At 35.8% G+C, this 6,404-nt stretch overlaps 1 pseudogene; it reads right to left on the reverse strand.

Moving 5' to 3' along the window:
- Positions 1 to 3,323: 3,323 nt before the first annotated feature.
- On the reverse strand, positions 3,324 to 3,856 carry LOC132027980 (large ribosomal subunit protein uL6-like; annotated as a pseudogene).
- Between the last annotated feature and the right edge of the window lie 2,548 nt (positions 3,857 to 6,404).

Below are 6,404 nucleotides of genomic sequence, written 5' to 3' on the forward strand. Positions count from 1 at the left end.
TATGTGTTATACGGCTGTAGCACAAACCTACAAGGACAAGATGAATAATTTCCATTTTGCAGATGAGGAATTTGTCAGCAAAATAACTGCCTGAACTCAGTCACTCTGCCTCTGACCATCTAAGCCTTTACTGAAATTCAAGTCTAAGTGATTCCTAAACCCTTTCCATTCTGTGGTTTCCTCACTCAGGGTGACCACACCCCCTGATTTACCTGGGACAGTGCTTGTTTGCTTGTGTTGACCCAGAACAATTATGAAAAGCACTCCTTTTCACTCTCAAAAGTATTATCCTGGTTTTGTGGGTGAATTATACGGCCCCTCTGGCCATAGTCTAAAACCACCATGCTATCCGCTGTTTCCGGCATGCGCTATACTCACGATTCCATTTCCTGCCATGTGCTGTTCCTTCTGCCTAAAATGTCTTTTCTTTCCCATTTCTCCTGGAGAAATGATGCCCAGAGCTCAGGACCCTGCTCTTCATTGTCGTCTCTGGGTTGTCTTCCCATTATTCTAGCTACAGGCAAGGAGTTTGATGTTCTCCTCTGCGTTTCTCATACCCCATGTTTACCATTATTCTACTACAGTTTTTTGAGTATTTGTCAGTCTTCCTACCAGCCTGTGAATTTCTTAATGTTTGGGCTGTACCTTCATGATCTCTGTATACCCACAGTACCTATCATTTCCCATGGCCCACAAGATGCTTATTAAATATTTGTTGAATGATTGGATAAGTGACATAATAAAATCAGAAAAATCTAGTCACCTGCAGAAATTATTATAAAAAGCAGAAATGGGATCTTTCAAAAGGAGCAGATTTATACTAGCTAGCTCTGACTTACTTTACCTGGAGGCTGCTTAATTCTGAGCAAGTGTTTAGAGAGCCTCTGATCTAGCATCAGCATTCCTATTTCTATCATGTGCCTCAGGCTCCATTTAAGTGGTTAGGAGTCAACCTGTCTGAGTTAGAATCTTTGTTCCTCCATTTCCTACCCAGACTATGTGAAACCTTCAAGTTTCTTTCCAAAGAGGAAGGGTGCCTCAGTGTTAATGGGTCCTGCCTAAGAAAGAGAAGGAGGAAAGTCATTTAGAAAACCTGAGAAGCTGCGCCACAGTGTGTCCAGTATACTGACTCTCTAGGCTCCAATGTAAAAGGCTGCACTGATGCTCTCTGCATCAAAACTCATGACCAGCAGGCTATTCTCTAGGATTCTCTAGTCTTCTACTCTAGCCAAAGGAATTATATGATTGCTAAGAAACAGTTGTGTCAATTCCCAAATTTTTCTAGCACCTATATTTACTAGATTATACAATTTAATTAAATACCACATAAACTGAAAAATAGGCATGTGAAAAGGACAGATGTTTGTATGAAAAGCTAGGAGAGTTCAAGACTTAAGGTAAGTCTCTAAAAAGTGCTGTCAAAGTAGGCTTGTATTTTTAAGTGGATTTTTTAAATTGAAGTATAGTTGACATACAACGTTATATTAACTTCAGGTGTAAAACACAGTGATTTGACTGTTAATACTACACATTACGCAATGTTCATGATGATACATATAGTTATCATCTGTCACCACAGGACGTTATCACAGTATTATTGCCTATTTCTCTTATGCTGTGCTTTCATCCTCATGACTATTTTATAACTGGAAGTTTGTACCTCTTAATCCCTTCACCTAAACCCTAAACTAAGCTTATTAAGAGAGACAACTCTAAAATATTTGCAAGATGGCAATGTAAAAAGCCCTAAGATTCTGCACTCAGGTTGTTTCTCCCATGTCTTTACATTCTTGCTTCAAGGAAAATCACATATAGAGAATGATCTATGTGGTAATGAGCGACAGACAGTATGGAACTCTAGTTGGCAAATTCATAATCAAAGAAAAGCCCTTGGCTAACAACAACAAAATATTATTTTATGTATATCTTATTATAAACAAAAAATAATTTTTAGGGTTATATATGCAGTCTAACATTCTATGTTATTTAAATACCTTTTTAAATTTATCTACTATAACCAATAATATAATCGACTATAACCAGATAGTTCTGATTACACTGCAGTAAAGAAAACCCTTGAGTCTCAGTGAATAACACCACAAACTTGATTTCTTGTTCATCCTAGGTCTTAGGTCCTGGAAACCTGTCTTCCATGGATGACGGTCTGAAGCACTTACCATATGAAACATGCACTCTCCTAGGTCAACTGAAAAAGGAAGAGAAAACACAGAGTACTGCACAGCTCTTCAGTGCCACCTACAATTGGTACACTTCTCTTCTGTATATTAGCCAAAGCAAGCCACATAACTACATCTAAACTCAAGGATGTGGAAGAGCCTAACGCTCTCATATGACAGAAGGGGAGGAGGGTGAGAAATACTGGTGAGTAGCAGGGATGTCGACCACACCAACCTACTACTGTACCTAGCATGTGAAATAAGATGCCCTCTGCTTGATGAAATGAACGATTTTAAGGCAGAGAAAGAGATCAGTTTTTCTTTAAATAATTAAAATAAATATTTAAAATTGATAGCTTAGTGATTATATTTTCAAGGCTATTCTTTATTTCTGAGAACGCATAACCAATTAAAGTAATTCTAGAGAAGACTTTAAATAATACTTAAGTCATGAGCCCCCAAAGTTTAATTCAGTCCACACAATTTTATTCTGTCATCAAAATGTAAAATGTATTTCCCCAATCATGCTTTCTGCTTTTATATCTAAAAAGTAAAGAATATTAATACATTAAAAACCTCATACCAAAAAAAAAATCCATATATTATCAGTGGAATCATTAAAAGACCTAAGATCCAGAAAGTTCAATTTAAAAATATTTTGAATTTCAAAAATGATTTTAAAAATCACCCAATAATAATCCCTAACATTTTTCTTTTCTTCTTCTTCCCCTTCTTCTTCCACTCCCACTCTCTCTCTTTTTTTTTCTTTTTGCATTATTATCTCATTTTTATTTCATTTCATAGCTACATTCTCAATGTCAATTTTCAGGGCAGCTGCATTTAGTGTAGATATTATATTTCATTTTTCATCTTAAAATACAGTATATCATAGAATTATATCTAACTTTTTAGACTTTTTAAGTACAGTAAATAGTGTTATATTGGTTTCAGGTGTACATTAGAGTGATTCAACAATTCTATATATTACTCAGTGCTCATCATGATAAATGATGAGCACTGAGTAATATACAGAATTTTTTTTTTACCCCAAATCAATACAGCTTTTATTGCATCTTTAAAATATCACAAATAAGTCTGAAAAATCATCTGGCATCTTGCTGTTTCTGTAACTGGAAAACTTAGATCTTATTCATCAGCCTGCAGAACTGTTCCTTTTTCAGGAATATAGATGCCATCCAAAAATTTTCTGATATCCTTGTTTTTCACTGTTGTGGCTTCCTGAATCAAAGCAGCTGAGTTAGTGTCATTTCCTCAAGAATTAACTCATCTTTCTGGGCAAGCAACACCTGGCCTCATCTGAACCCTGCGAATATATTTTCACCCAAGAACAAGAGAATCATTCTCTTAAATAACACTGATGGGCAAGTGAGCATACACAGACCTCATCTTGTAATGGAAGCCCAGTGTAACACCCTTGATTGGGTTCTTTACATGACTACAGATAGTGCGAACAGTAGCCAATTCTTTTCTAGTTGCCTGCCATTTTTCAACTCGGAGCCTCTTCTTTTTCTTTCCAAGGAGACTGAGTTCTATGTTGATGTAATTGAAGTTCCATCAGGGTAACTCTCGGGTTCTTCACAGTAACAACAGTTTCCTTAAGAGTGATGCTGGCATTTTTCTGGAATGTCGACAGTCTGAGTGCCAAAAATGGTCTTCATTCTCACAATAGATGTGGCAAAAATGATTTTTACTCTTAATCCCCTTCACCCATTTCACCCATTCCTTCACCCACCTCCCCTCTTGTAACCATCAGTTTGTTCTCTATAGCTGAGTTTGTTTCTTTGTTTCTTTGTCCCTTTCTCCATTTGTTTTGTCTCTTAAATGCCACGTATTGAGTGACATCATATATTTGTCTTTCTCTGACTTATGTCACTTAGCATTATACTCTCTAGATCCATTCATGTGGTTGCAAATGGCAAGATTTCCTTCTTTTTTGTGGTTGAATATTATTCCATTGTTTCTATGTATCATATCTTTATCCATTAATCTATTGAAGGACACTTGGGCTGCTTCCATAATTTGGCTATTATAAGTAATGCTGCAATGAGCATAGGGGTGCATGTATGCTTTTGAATTAGTGGTTTCTCTATTCCTTGGGCAAATACCCAGTAGTAGGATTACTGGATTGTAGGGTAGCTCTATTTTTAATTTTTTGAGAAACCTCCATACTGTTTTCCACCTGGCTGTACCAGTTTGCATTCCCACCAACAGTGCATGAGGCTTCCTTTTTCTCCACATCCTTGCCAACCTTTGTCGTTCCTTGTTGTTTGTTTTAGCCATTCTAACTGGTATAAGGTGACATCTAATTGTGATTTTGACTTGGCATTTTCCTGATGATGAGTGATGTCGAGCATCTTTTCATGTATCTGTTGGCCATCTGGATGTCTTCTTTGGAGAAATGTCTGTTAATGTCTTGTGCTAATTTTTTAATTGGATTATTCGGTTGTTTGAGTGTTGAGTTTTATAAGTTCTCTATAAATTTTGGATACTAACCCTTTATTGGGTATGTCATTTGCAAATATATTCTCCCATTCAGTATGTTGTCTTTAGTTTTGTGGTTTGTTTCTTTTGCTGTACAGTTTTTATTTTGATGTAGGCCCAATAGTTTATTCTTGCTTTTATTTCCCTTGCTTCCAGAGACATAACTAGAAAAATGTTGCTATGGCTGATGTCAGGGAAATTACTGCCTATGCTCTGTTCTAGGACTTTTATGATTTCAGGTCTTTAACACATTTTGAGTTCATTTGTGTGTATGGTGAATGAAAATGGGCCGGTTTCCTAGTACCATCTGTTTAAGAGACTATTTTTTTTATTATTGCCTACTCTTGCTTCTTTTGTTGAAGATTAATTGTCCATATAATTGTGGGTTTCTGGACTTTGTATCCTGTTTCATTGATCTATGAGTCTATTTTTTGTGCCAGTACCACACTGTTTTGATTTCTACAGTTTTGTAGTATAACCTGAAATCTGGAACTGTGTGACGCCTCTAGCTTTGTTTTTCTTTTTCAAGATTGTTTTGGCTGTCCAGGGTGTTTTGTGGTTCCACACAACAATTTTAGGATTTTTTTTTCTAGTTCTATGAAAAATGCTATTGGTATTTTGATAGTAATTGCATTAAATCTGTAGATTGCTTTGGGTAATACACTTTTTTAAACAATATTTGATTTTCCAATCCATGAGCATGGAATATCTTTCCACGTGTTTGTGTCATCTTTGATATCTTTCAACAATGTCTTAAAGTTTTCAGGGTATAGGTGTTTTATCTCCTTGGATAAGTTTATTGCCAGGCATTTTATTATTTTTGATGCAATTATAAATGGGATTGTTTTCCTAATTTCTCTTTCTGTTGCTTCATTGCATTATAGACATGCAATGGATTTCTGTACATTGATTTTATATACTGTGATTTACTAAATTCACTTATTAGTTCTAGTAGTTTTTTGATGGAGCCTTCAGGGTTTTCTATATATCATGTCATGTCATCCAAAGACCTTGAAAGTTATTACTTCTTTCTTACCAATTTGAATGCCTTCTATTCCTTTTTCTTGTCTGATTGCTGTGACTAGGACTTCCAGTACTATGTTGAATATAAGTGGTGAGTGGACATTCTTGTCCTGTTCCTGATCTTGGGCAGGGGGAGCTCTGTTTTTCACCAATGAGTAAGATGTTAGCTGTGGGTTTTCCATAAATGGTCTTTATTACGTTGAGGTATGTTCCCTTTAAACCCACTTTGTTGAGCGTTTTGTTTTTTTTTTAATCATGAATGGATGTTGTACTTTGTCAAACACTTTTTCTGCGTCTATTGAAATGATCATACGGTTTTCATCCTTTCTCTTATTGATGTGATGTATTGCACTGATTACTTTGCAAATATTGAATCACACTTTTATCCCAGGAATAAATCCCACTTGATCATGGTGAATGATTTTTAAATGTTTTGTTTTGGTTTTGTCCTTGTTTTTGTTTATTTTCAAATGTTTTGTTGGATTCAGTTTGCTAGTATTTTGCAGATTTTTGCATCTATGTTCATCAGAGATACTGGCCTGCAGTTCTCTTTTATTCATAGTGTCTTTATCTGGTTTTGGTGTCAGAGTAATGCAGGCCTCATGGAATGAATTTGGAGGTTTTCCTTCTTCTATTTTGTGGAATAGTTTGAGAAGAATAGATATTAACTTTTCTTTAAATGTTTGGTAGAGGGGCACCTGG

The sequence above is a fragment of the Mustela nigripes genome, chromosome 12 (genome assembly GCF_022355385.1).
Source record: "Mustela nigripes isolate SB6536 chromosome 12, MUSNIG.SB6536, whole genome shotgun sequence".
In the NCBI taxonomy this organism is placed as follows: Eukaryota; Metazoa; Chordata; class Mammalia; order Carnivora; family Mustelidae; genus Mustela; species Mustela nigripes.